The sequence below is a fragment of the Helianthus annuus genome, chromosome 4 (assembly GCF_002127325.2).
Source record: "Helianthus annuus cultivar XRQ/B chromosome 4, HanXRQr2.0-SUNRISE, whole genome shotgun sequence".
Classification (NCBI taxonomy): Eukaryota; Viridiplantae; Streptophyta; class Magnoliopsida; order Asterales; family Asteraceae; genus Helianthus; species Helianthus annuus.
Window position 1 is genome coordinate 165336314 of NC_035436.2, and position 14033 is coordinate 165350346.

The 14033-nt window shown below is 32.1% G+C and overlaps 2 long non-coding RNA genes across 5 annotated transcripts; both read left to right on the forward strand.

Moving 5' to 3' along the window:
* The first annotated feature begins 769 nt into the window (after positions 1–769).
* LOC118491122 lies at positions 770–11780 on the forward strand. The gene is made up of 5 exons (XR_004890448.1): positions 770–909; positions 1032–1113; positions 1246–1290; positions 1391–1463; positions 11685–11780. It is a non-coding gene; the product is annotated as an uncharacterized LOC118491122 (long non-coding RNA).
* Positions 2434–7024, forward strand: LOC110937171. Of its 4 annotated transcripts, XR_004890446.1 has the most exons (8): positions 2434–2532; positions 2765–2890; positions 2990–3048; positions 3213–3259; positions 3929–4013; positions 4246–4428; positions 4518–5945; positions 6874–7020. It is a non-coding gene; the product is annotated as an uncharacterized LOC110937171 (long non-coding RNA). The 4 variants fall into 4 exon arrangements; XR_004890447.1 differs by having other exon boundaries at positions 2976–3259; positions 6874–7024; XR_004890445.1 differs by having other exon boundaries at positions 2990–3259; positions 6874–7022.
* Positions 11781–14033: the final 2253 nt, after the last annotated feature.

Genomic DNA, 14033 nt, shown 5'->3' on the forward strand with positions numbered 1-14033 from the left:
TAGAGCTCGAATTGATTGTTCTTTGATTGGTCTTGGGCTCGAATTGATTGTTCTTTGTTCATGTCAGCGATGATGGCTATTGAATAAACCCTAGATGATGGCTATTGAACAAACCAAACAACCCAGGTAACTTTCTCTTCATCTTCTTGACCTGAAGAGTTCTAGGGCTAATGTACGTTTAATGTACCCTAGCGACCGAAGAATCATGTTTAATGTACGTTTAATGTTAATTCATGATTCCTACATCCATCTTTTTGTTCGATTGTGAATTGTACCATGTGTGTTTGAATTGTTATTTTTGTTTGTGTGTTGGTTTTATTTGATTTGGGAATCTAGGGTGTCTGTTTGTTCAATTTACAAGTTAGGGTTATTTTTTTTCTTTCACAATTTAGGTGAAATTCAGATCTGTATTGCAATTAGGTAGGTAGAGATCATTGCTTTGGTTTCAGATGGCTAAAACCCTCTTGGAATCGGTCAGTCACAACTAGAGTTAATGCGATCTATCTTCATCCTGTATCTGATTCTCTCTCTCTCTCTCTTTTTTTTTTTTTTTTTTTTTTTGCATTTGTTTCTGTTTATATCAACATAACTTGCAGAGTTATTGTTTCAATTAAGCTTTCATGCAATTGAAACAAATTGTGTTACATATTGATACACAGAAGATGAATTATTCTAATATTTGCTGATGTAAAATGTTTGTGAAACGTATTTGAGCTTATGTTAAGAAATACGGTTCAGGTTTTTAGAATTAAACCCTAGATCTCTCGTATGTGATATTTTTTTTTGAATCACCTCTTCCATTCTTGGTCCCTATTAACGCTTTCTTATTGTGTGCCATCACTGAAACATACCACGTCAAGCAAGGGTGTTAATATCTCTGAAGTTATCAGCCTCCGGCTTCTTTGACGGGTAATTTTTCTCTGTTTCTTCTTTAATTCAATGTGTTTTCTATACCAGATTGTTTAATTTGATAGATTGTTTGATTTAGGATTATTATCATGAATCAATTATTGAAGAACATGTTATTTTAGGTGACTGATACGATTGAGATGTTGGTTCGTATGTGACATAAAGGTGTTTGTGGATGTGACACGGACACCAGCAATGGTAAAGGTAAGAAGTTCTCCATTTTATAAACTACATGGCTTTTTATAATCTAATTTTCTTTGTAATCAGCCCGCTAATTGCGTACCATTACTTCTTTCCTATGTGATGATCAAGATTTTTGTTTTGTGTGTGTTCAAGAAATAGCCACCAATGTGTATTTTGATTATCTATCCTTCCCCTCAGGTACCTTCAACTACATTTTGATCTAGATATTTGTTGTGTGTTGTTCTTAGATTTGTTGAAATTATTAAAGCGTCTGTGAATGGTGATATTATTGATTCAGGAATTCAGTCCATTCGCCTATCAGAATCTGTTATATCAAACGGGTTGCTGAGCAAGGGTTTCAAGCTATTGAAGTAAGTTAACATCTGATTAGTTTTTAATACTGGGTTTTCAATATAATTGTTATGAAATTTTTAAGTTAAATCAATTAACGTTTTCTTATTACACATACCTTATAAGCTGTTTGGCATTTTAGATGAATATTGAGTGGATAAATGGTACATTTGTCAAGCATAAACTTTTTGAAGCCCTAGAATCTCACCGGCTCATGGTTTGTCAAACTTATTTATCTGCAAATGAAAGTCAAAGATAGATTTGAGTTAGAAATTTGGATGTAAACTGTTAGGCATTAGCTAGGAACGGAGATATGAATTCAACCCATACATGGGAAAGTGAAATTTGATCATTTTGAGTGGTATTCTATTTCTAACGAGTCAAAGTAATAACATAAAAAGAAGTTTTGCTATAAAGAAAACAGGTTAAGGAAGCCAAATGGGTTAGAAGTTCGCCTACCAGGGATGAGCAAATGGTACCGGGTACCAGTTCGAAACCAGTACGAAATTTCCCGAACCGACTCAAATTTCGGTACTACTGACCTTTTGCATTTTCGGCATCGGCAATTACCGGATTTTTTATTCAAATATCGGTTCGTACCGTTACTGAAATGTACCATACCAGGTATTTTCGGTACCAGTACCCATTTTTGGGGATTTTCGGTACCGGTATTTTCGGTGCCGGTTGGTACCAAGCTCATCCCTATCACCAACCACATTCTCAAGTCTTTACCACCTAGCATGTTTTAGCAAATGAATGATACTTATAGTCACATCCTCATTTCTGTTCACACTATTGAAATACAAAATAACTTGTGTTATTCTTAATGATTTATTTGCTTTATCTATCTATTATACTAAAGCAAAATAAAGATTGACTTTTTGACTTTGATGTGGCTATTCTCTTTGGCCAGAGAATTACAATTTGGGCGGCATTCTTAGTATCTATATATTTCCTTCTATATTCATTCAATGCTATTCATTTCATCAATAATTTCCACAGCCTTCTCTCTTCCATTCTTTTCTAATTCGACTTCTTCATCTTCTTCAAACGATTTCTCATTTTCTTCATTGATCCATATCCAAATCTGTAAGTGTAGATGTTAATTTCTTAGTTTAATCATTCTTTTTTTGTTCTGAATCTGAATTATTTTTTCAAAAACTATTTTTCTGTTCAAGAAACCCTAGCTCCGATTGTCATTCTAGATTTGTTGTTTATGGTTATTATCTTTATGTTTTTTGGTATAGAATTTGATGTTTACTCATAGCCCTAAACCGATTGTAATGTATAATAGCTTTTGTTTCATATGTTATCTATCCAGATCTGTGTTTATGATAACTTTTGAAACCCTAGAAACCGATACGTAAACAACCGTTCGATCATCTGTGTTCTTCCTTCAATGATCTCGGCAACGATTGGAACCCTAGATCTCTAAAGCAACGATTCGGTAAGTTTTTTTATCTATAATATAATCTATGTATGTTTTTTTTTTTGTATAAATCTGGAACCTAAGGCAATTGTTATGTTGATAGTTTTCGGATGTCAGAAGAACGGTGCCGGAATACTCTCTGGTCTCTCACATGACTTCTACAAGCAGTGAAGCAGGTACACAAGTTATTGTTATCAATAAGGTTTTGGATTTGAACTCATTAAGGTAGTAATCTCTCTATTTTCTTATGATATTATTCTTTGGTTTTGGTTCATATAATTTATTACTGTTTATATATTTTATTATGGCTTATACTGAACTTATTGGTTTGATTGTGGAGTGGTTGGGATTATGGTCTCTGGGTAATCAGATGGATTAAAGCTTAAGGTATAGCACTTTTCATGTTCTGGTTCAACGTTTTTGTTCATGTATTGAAGGTTTTTCTTAATGAATTGAATGTTGCGTGTGTTCTGGTTGGTTTGGGCATGTCTATAAGGTGTTCGATGAAATGCCAATAGTTTATTTTCATTCTATTTTGGTCCAGAAATACAAATACTTCTTTTTATTGATAATATCATTGATTTTAGTCTAATTATGTATAGAATTATTACTGTGTGTAATTATTAAATGTGAGGATTGCTACATTCTAAGTTAGACAAATATAGATAAATAATCTTTTTTAAGTTTTCATTTTCTAAAGGTTCATTACAAACATGGGAAATGGTCATATCATATGCTCCTGGCTTGGTTCTCATGTTTATGTGTGTATAAGTTTACAAAATTGAAAGTTATGGTGTTACATTTGTCATGCTACCTGCTCATTATCTATGACTTTTGGTGCAAGTCATGACCAGCAAATGGATCATGAATGCATCATAATGATCAGATTAATAAATGCATTCTTGGCCACCAATCTATATGCTTTCTTGAAATTGATCTTGATAATGACTTATATGTGAGGTTGAGGCTATTCATCAAAATTCCTTACATCAGCAAATCGAACCTTGCTATCATGTCCATCTGTTCTCATTTGTACTTTAATTTTTTGTTGTTAAGAGTGAATGTTGATGGAAGGAAACAAGAACTAATTGATGCTTCCGAAGCAAGTGTGTTTTTTTCTGGTTTGCTGACACAAAGAAAGGTACATATAGCAATTATTTGCATTCTGTTGGATTTTCAGTATCAAATTCATCACCTTTTTTCAATTGTTTAAAAGATTCTGGTTTTTTGATGTTCTATACTTTACTACTTATGTGTGGCTGATCCGCCACTAATAGGCAAACAACTTTTGTTGTATAGATGGTTAGACCTTGGTTTATATTTTATTTATTTTATATATAAGTTTGTGATGATGATATTATCTTAATTTTTAGGTACATCTTTACTGGTCTTTGTATGCAACCAAAGGACTAAATTCAGCTAGGATATGCGATTTTGACTATTAAGGAACTACACCAGCATGAGTGAAAACATTTTTTGCTCTTGACATTCACCACCTTATTTGTCTAGATAGGATGCAGGTCCACTCATCATTTGACAGAATCAATCATGTTAAGGTATTGTAGTCCAATGTCATTTTCTTTCTTTTTCTTTTTATTAGATATTTGTTTGTGTGTACTTATTAACATACTCTGTGATGTTTTAGGATGCAATCGTGCTCTCTAATATTGTTACAACGATATCACCAACATATGCACAAGCGTTGCGGACTTCACAGTTAGGGGTGTTTACCGGATTTTCTTCGGGTTTCGGGTTTTCGGGTCAAGTAGTTCTGGTTTTTGTCTAGAAAAAACTGACCCGATCACCAACCCATTTAAAGCTCGGGTTAGTCGGTTTTGGATCGTTCAAGCCAGGTTGTTCGATTTTCGAGTTATAGATGTAAAACGAAATTAAATGTTTTTTTACAAAATATAATCAAAATTCATATTGCTACTTTAAAAACATCATCAAAGTTATTATGATATTTAAAAGTTTCAAAACTTGATGTTCTATATATTAAAGAGTCCTACCAAAACATTTTTATAAGAAAAAAACTCTAAATAGTCTCAAAACTTAATGTTCCATATATTAAAGACTCCATACCAAAAGATTTCTACAAGAAAAAAACAATAAATGTTTAGTTTTATTCGGGTTTTATGTTTCGGGTTCGGGTTCGGGTCGGGTTGTTTGGGTTTTTGGCCTGAAAAAAGTAACCTGAACCGAACTATTGAAATAGTGGGTTGGTCGGGTTCGGGTTTTTCGCTAAATCTGGTTCGGATAAAAATGAAGAGCCTTATTCACAGGTAATGATATTTCATCAAATTTATTGCATTCAGTGTATAAATATATATATACAGAAATTTTAATCTATCATACAAGTAGGATAAGGGCTTCATGAAACCATTAATGCTCATGCTCAAAAGTGTGTTGGGATTCTGAATGGAATTGATACTGATTATTGGAATACTTCTACCAACAGTTATCTTATACTGAATGGAATTTGTTTTTTCTCAAAATCTTATGCTACTAAAAACATGTTTTTAGAATGATGGATTTGATAAGGAGGTGGAACTACGAACACTTTTAGTTGAGGCAAAACACAATATTTAGCATATTTTAGACTTTTTTACTTTTAAGGTCGATCTTTCTTCATTCTTCCTTCCTGTCCATAAGCTATTGAATTTTAGTGTAATATCCCAACCAATAGTATTTGCTATACAGTTTACCATAATTATACATGTTTTATACTTCTATAAAAACCTCAACGAATAAAACTTATTTTTGGCACATTTTGACATGTTACTCAAGAAATGCCTTTGACCCAAATGGACCTGAACATTAGCATTCGCCGATGACAAAGTCCATTTACCTATTTATAAGCAGGTCCTTAAAAACTGGTTAAAGTCTTATTCTTGAGTAACATATCAAAATGGGTCGAGTCAGATGGAATTTTTCATAGGTAAATGGACTTTTATCATAGTCATTAATACAAGTGAAAATAGGATTCTAAATCATGATATTATTTATTCATTTAGTGGTTGTATCAGGTGGCAAAGAAGTGAAGTTATCGATGTTGCAGCTGTGAAAAATACATGTGAGTTTAGGCAAGAGCTAGAATATTATTTATATGTACCATTTGGTTTCTAAAGAAATAATCTCTCATGGTTTGGGTAAGGTAAGCTGTTAATAACTTCCACTGAGTTTCTTGATTATTTTAAAGTTTCTTTTTTCACTACATTATATTTTAAAGTTTCTTTTTTCACTAAATTATAAATTATAAAGTTTCTTTTTACACAAAATTTCTTATTTACTTGATTATTTAGTTCCACACGTGTATCACACGGTTTTTAGTACATTTTTGTGTATTCAACCCTTCAACTTTTAGCATTTTCACTTACGCCCCTTCAGCTTTCTAAAAAAAATTGTAAAATGTCATTTTGACCACCTCGAGTTTTACATGCTTATTTTTGTGTACGTGGGTCAAATATAATACGTTTTCGTGCTTATTTCTATGTACGCTTTTGGTTGGTCTATGTTTATTTCAGAAACAAGTTGGGTCAATTATATTACGTTTTCATCAGGCGGTATAAATTCGAGTTACTTCACGTTTCGACTCCACCGCAACACGTGATACCATTCTTTAACGTAAAAAACACTATTTTCCTACGTGCTTATTTTTAACTACATTTCGTTAAAAAAGTCCATGTTTAAATTGGGTGGATTTGTTAAAAAGCTTAGTTATGAAAATGTAATTGTTTGTTTTCATTGGATCTATCTTTGTTTGATAGTTGGTTTTATAATATCATGTTGTTAGAGTTTTTTTTTTAAGAAGCATTGGCTATAAGGATATGATTTATAGTTGGAATCTTTTTTATTCTGATCCACGTAAAAAAAGTGTTTTGTATGTGCCATTATAAACAACTTGGATATGTTAATGATAAACTTATAATCTTTTTATCACGTATTTGACAACGTATTATTTTGTTTGTCTTGTGAAGTTTACGGGTATTATTTTTAATCAGGACAAATTTGGTGGCTGCTATTGTTGATAAGGACTGATTAGTCTTGGGCAGATCTGTCCATTTACTTGTTACGGGTCGTATGCGTCAATTCTTGCATTGATCGGGTAAATTTCCTTAATAGAGACTGTATGAAACTTTAGCAGATTATTAAAATTTTAAGTTTGATTAACTTTTATGAATTTCATAGTTTGAAAATGTTCAGATCATTCATTCATAAATTCATAATAAGGATCCACAAATTCCTTTACAAGAAAGTCTTTGTTTATAAATATAGTAAAAAGACCAACATTGGTCATTTGGTAAAGAAATGATGGCTTTTGATGGGTGTTGCCATGACTTAGGTTTGTTAATATTTTATTATTTAGGTGTTTATTCTATTAAATCCTAACCATTTGAACTTCTTTGCGGTACAAATAAAATATCTATACTATATTTTGAAGTATTAATATAATGATTACTATGTTTTAATTTTAGGTTACTACTTTATTATATAATTGACGTATAGAGTTTTATATAATAGACCTATAGAATTTGATTCCTTAAAGCTTACTTTATAAACTTAATTAATCCAATTTTTAACAGCGAGGTCAAACAATACTATTGTTTAGTTGCAGGTTCAGTAGACAACACTATGTCACCTTCAGAAAAAGATGGTTTAACCATATGGGAACAACAAATGGTTTAACGTTATGGGAATTTGGGAGATCTGGTATTTTGAAGCCACTCTTAGGATACTGACTTCCCTACGAGCAATTAAATGTGGCGTACTCAAAAGTAAAAAAGCGTGGGCAACTTAAAGTTTTTAAAATACTTTCAAGTATTTTTTTTATTTCACAATGTATTATTTATTTTGTCTCGTGATTGTTCACATGCTAAGCCTGACCTTCTATGGTAGGAAGACACAACATTGATACTTTAATTTTATTGCTATTGACAATACATGTTGAAAATTTTACAATATTTATTTTGACCAGCTTAGAAGCGGTGATACATCTGCTAAGTCGGGTTTATAAGGTGATGATATGGCATCCCCTAAAGCAATGAGGAGTTATTCACAACTTAGATTGAATTATCTTCTTGAAGAAGTGAGTATTTCCTTTTTCTTCTTCTTTTTTTTGCTTTTAAACTCTTTATAGCCCTTTTATTGAAATTATAGGCATAAAAGTCATATACGTCTCGCTTAGTGATATCTGAAACTGCAGCTGCATTGCGTTAGTATGTGCCCATATTTTTAGATGGTATCAAAATTTTAAAAAGTATGCATTTTTATTTTGTTTTTACTATCTTTAGAAAAAAGTATTTAAGTTGTGTCATGTTTTATGTAGGCGAACACAATTTGAGCTACAAGGTATCCTGGTCAATTCTCAATTCTCTAGATACGAAGAATGTGTTCATATGGTTATTACATTGATGCTCAAAATGGCCCGTCATTGGTTAGTAAGCATCGTACTTTGTGCTTTTACTTTTAAAGAACAAGAAAAAAAATATTTTTATTTGCTACTAGATGAGTATCCTTGATTGGATTTTGTAAACCTCTAAAGATGGGAATTTGCTATGTGTGTATTTATATAAGGGTGTGCACAATTTGGTTTGAATTTTGGATTAATTTTCATTTTAGTTTTCGGTTATTTGTATAAAACACTTATGTTAGTCAACCGTTGGGCCTTTAATTCTATGACCCGACTTAATTACCACTGAACCGGTATAGTTGGTTACCAAAGATATTTTCAATTTTCAGTTTTTCCCTACCATACATGATAGATAATAGTTAGTTTTGTGGAAAAACTTTTAAGAAACCGAATTTAAAAATGCTATTTATATATTTTTATTTATTGTAAAATAAATTTTCCTAACCGAATTTAAGATGTATTGGTGTTTGTTATCTATGATTATACGTTCATGTGTTAATGTATATTTAGATGTCACACTGCCGGTTCAAGTCTTATTGGCCAAAAAGCATGAAAACATCATGAAGTTTTAGTTAAGAAAAACTTAATATGTAACGAACATTAGGGAGATGTAGTATTGAGATTTGGTCAACAGTTTGAAAACATTATATCCAACCCGTGATTAAAATCGACAACTCATGACACACTATAATCCTAACAAAATATTCATATTTCTTAAAATCTATTAAGAAATGTAATCTTTAATTATTTTTTATAAGATATTATTCATCATAATATTCGAACGAACGTGTAATAAAGTATTTACGTGTTAAAGTATAAGTTTTTTGTTGTTTAGCCATCCGTGTATTACACGGGTACTTAGACTAGTATTTCAATATATAAGGATATGATCCGTAAATCTTACTACTGTTCTAGGAATTTGAGATGATAAGTGATTCAATGAGGAGAGAAAAAAGAGGATATAAAAGTACTTATTGCAATATTGCATTATCAATGAGGGGAGAAGTAGATACTAATGAGATCTTTATTTAATTAAGTTAATAATTGAGAACAGTTATATGTTACAATAACTCGATGCTAATTAACTTTTTTTACTTGATTGTGTTACTAATATGAAATGTCGTTCAAGGTTTAGGGTGGATCAAAAATACACTTCACAGTAGAAAAATTGTGATTGTATTAGTTATGTTTGTATTGATCAGTCCCGTGCATAATAGAGGCGATTCCGCTTCATGCGAGGGGACTCCAAGCTCCACAAGAACCTCTTGAATGGAAGAATATAGTAAAACAAAATAACTTTCTTAACATGGCAAGCTCTTTGGTTTTTTTTTTTGTGGGTTTAGCGGGTCTCATTTTTTAGGGTTTTGCGGGTCGAGTTTCTCAGTTTTTTTTGGGTTTGCGGGTCATGAATACTGAATTTGGTTAAGCTTATGCTTTCATTGTTCATAAATGTACTGTTAGATTGTTTTTTATATTTGAACTTTAATAAAATTTTGTGTAGCCATCGTCTCTTCTTCTTTTCTGTTCATTTTTTTCCACATGACAGGTATTGTTCTTTTTATATCCTTCTTCAGTTTTGAATTCTTAAACTTTGATACTGGATAGCCATGTAGTTGTCTTTGATGCAAAATTTACATGAACTTTGTCGCATATTTATGAATTTCTTTGTGATTTCATCTAACGACATGAATATAATTAAGATGTAAGCTTATTTTACTACTTCTTCAATAATTATTAATAGTTTTTTTCCTGTCAAATTTGCCACTTTAGTCCAAATAGTTTTTTTTCCTGTCATTTTAGTCCAAATAATTTTTCTTTATACCATTTTAGTCCGTGACTTTTTTGAATGGAGTTAGTGGGCTGGATGAAAATTGCAAAAAATGACAAAAGGCAGGGACGAAAACGGCTGAAAGAAAAACTATTTGGACTAAAACAAAATTTTTGGTCAAACTTTGGGACTAAAATGGCAATTTACTCTTATCAATATCATCATTCATCATTAGTATTATGAATATTAATCTTATCTAAGTTTTCATAGTTTAGAGTGTTACACGATCGCACAGAGATTAGCCGATACGATAAATATCACCGGACAGTGAAGACGATCACACATAGAATACCATGCTCAGGATAGATGTTGTCGATATTCAAGTCCAGTTCTTAGCCAATCAGGTTTTTTAAGTACGAGACAAAAATTTATTAAAAAAATAAAGGGCATAGTGGTTTGGGTCAAGACCACACCCTTAGAGTAGTGGTTTTGGATGAAGGATTAGAGGTGGGTGACATGGTGTCTATGTCGCGGGTCATGGTGGTCATGAGTGTCATGACCACACCCTTTAGCCTTAGTAATTAATAATTGCAGCCACATCAGCGATCAAAACCCAATGCTGGTACTTCTCATCGTTTACGTTCTCTTTGATCGATTTGTTGGATTTCCAGTAAGTTAGCTTTTGATAGATGTATAACCCTAGATAACTTACCACTTGACATTTGGTTTATATGAATATCCAAAGATATTTGAATTGTTTTCAACCTTATTTTTTATCTTTTAATAATTTGATATTATTGAGGGTGAAATTGAATTGGTCTGTGAAGAAAAGAGAGTCTTTATCTAATTTACTCAGCCTAATTTACCTTTTCAAGATCTTGAAGGTTATTTCTAGGGTTTAGTTTGGCCGATTGGGATAATCTGTCCATAATAGTTTTACTATTTAAGTTTTATACTTGAACTTGCAATAGACTGTGGTTGAAGTTTTTCTTAAAGCAATTGCTTAATGTTGTGTCACGTTACATTATCCTCTTCATAAGACTGTAAAATGATTTAAAGTCCAATTCCTCAAGGCTTTGCGAAACTTTGTGAAGCTTCATTATTCTTTCAGAACATGCAATATTGCAATTGATAGTGGGCTTAGCTTGAAGACGTGTTATTTTGGGTGGATCGAATAGTATTTTCTTAAAAAATAACATGGATTCTGCGTTTTTTACTTGCAACTCCACCTACGCAAGTTGATAGATAAACCTAACCTCAGTTTATATACACTACTGTTAAAAGATTCCAATGGCGTTGTTTTACCAGATATACCCCTCCCAAACTCAATATTATTTACCACATCCGGCGCGTGATTGTGATACTTTGGGTTTTCCTGCACGATCCGTTATGCATTTTAATTATAAGAAAGTATATGAATGTGGTTAGTTTTGACTATTTGATTCATATATTATGGGGGGGTATTATGATGGGGTTTGATGATGGGGTTTGACTACATGCTTAAGAATGCTCCAATGTTTAAATGTTTAGAAGCTAGAATTAAGGTACAGTTTAACTCCTTCAATGTGTCATGTGTGAATGTTTTTAAATTAGAATATATCTCTAATTCATTTTTTCTTTCTTGAAATGGAAAGGTTAAGAACTTGGTGTTGGTCGGGGTTGTGCTATTGCTATGCGAGCTCGGGTGAGTACTATAATTATATGTTTTACAATATTACTTTGAACATATTTTAGGTCAGAGCCCAAAAGTAGAGGTGCAGGTAACAGTCACACGAGTTTTACTGCAGCGGGTTCAAATTCAAACTGACCAGTTCAGTTTAGGTTGGTCCACAAACATGTTGGTATCATTTCTTTGGTACATATATTTATAAATAGGTAATATGTTAGTTATAAGTAGAAAAATAGTATTATCATTTTAGTATTCTTGATCATTGAATAAAAACAACTTAAGAAGTTTTGTGTATTAAATTAGACTTAAGACGATTAGCTAAGTTTTTCGAATTGATCCATTTGAGGTAAAACATGATCCAAACGACCTATTCATATACAAATGGGTCGAAACTATCACATTAACAAACAAATTCGTGCATGTCATAATTTAGATCTTTTGTTGCTCACGAAGCTAGAATAATGCCAGAGATGGCAGCGAACCACTATCATATCTTATGATTCTATATTTTATAAAAGATCTGCTATCTTGATGTCATTTATGTGTCGAGTTCTTATAAGTTACTGGTATGAAAAAAAGCTTATTCTATTGGTATGTGTAAAAACTTGAATCGTTAGTTATTGTCTCCTCACTTTACAGCAATCATGGGTTAGCTTTTTTACACTTTATCCCACTTTTTAATGTATTTTGGTTTGAAGTGAAATCTTTATTGTTTTTTTTTGCATTGCTTGGATTGATTGAACATATTTAGTACTATGTCGAAAATGTAAATATTAAAATATTTTTAGGCCTTTATCTGATATTGATGATTGTCTATATCTCATGTTATAGCCTAGGTACATTCAAGCATTGATAGACAAAGCAAAAGTGCATGAGTGAGAACCTGAGATAATATTTATCTTTTTGGTTTTATTTATATCAATAGTATGTTGGTTGTATTATTTACTTTGTGAACCTGAGAGTTCCATAATAATTTCATTTGGAGAATTTCATTATGAACATCTTACATGTATAATATTCTTTGTCAATACTTCAAAAGCATATTATTTTGTTAAACACTTCAATTTATATTTCAAACCAGAAAAAACATATTTCCTTCATTTACTTATCTTTTCGGTTTTGTTACATCTATAGTATGATGCTTAGTTGTATTTTAATCTTCAACTTCAGGTGTCCATAATAAGTTCATGCGTACAGTTTCTTTATGATCAGTAACGTAATTTTTTTTCTATAACTCTGTTCGGTTTTGGGTTTGTACCGGTTAGGGTCGTGTATTGTCTGTTTGGGACCTGTTTTAACCCTTAGACATGAAGCCTAAGTTTGGAAAGGCCTAGAAAAAAAAATGATGATATACATGGGCTTCAATGCCGGTAGATATTATATGTTTGTGTTAAGCCACCCGCGAAACTCGCGGGATCTTAGACTAGTAGTATTTAATATAAGAAATTTTCTTGAGCCCGGGAAGCAATCCCGGATGATAACCTAGTATCTATAATATATATTTTTTTGAACGTTATCTATAATATATATTAAGGAGAATATTTCCCACGAAATTGTATTAATGAGTATGACTCAAACATACCAATTTAAAAACATATAAAAAGATGCCGTATATTTGATTTTTAAATAATGTTTAAAACAAAACCCTATATATCCTGAGCTAAAATCATATAGCATCATATGAATATTAAACCTTAAACCCTAAAATCGTATTCGTAAGCCTGTTGTGAATTTTGGGTTTCTGCTGATATGGCGGAGGAAGAGCAAAATCAACTTCTGAAACGGATCCGATGTGAAGACGATGATGAAGATCGAATTAGCAAGTTACCAGACTGCTTACTTGCTGAAATACTTTCTCGTTTACCCTCTACAAAAGACGCCATCAGAACAGGTGCTCTCTCCAAACGATGGAAACATCTCTGGACTTGTGTTCCTATTCTAGTCTTCCAACATCCTTGCGACATTTGGTGTTTGTATGTGAGCCCGGATTTCTTTTCTTACGTCGACAAAACCCTAACTCAGCGTCCCCATTTGAAGGTTAATAAGTTTACGCTAAGTTGCCTCTACGATGATCGCGTTAAATCTCAGGTCCACAATTGGATTCGTTATGCTGTCGATTGTAACGTTGAAGACCTCCATTTGTGGCTATTTGATATTGGGGGGCTTATACGGTTCCAGCTAGATCAGTTTCTTTTCATCAACTCATGTTTCACTCATCTCACACTGAAACATTGTGCTTTAATCCCACTGGGGTAATTAGTTGGAAAAACCTTAGGAAGTTATGTATTGTTTATGGGAAGTTAGATGAAGATTT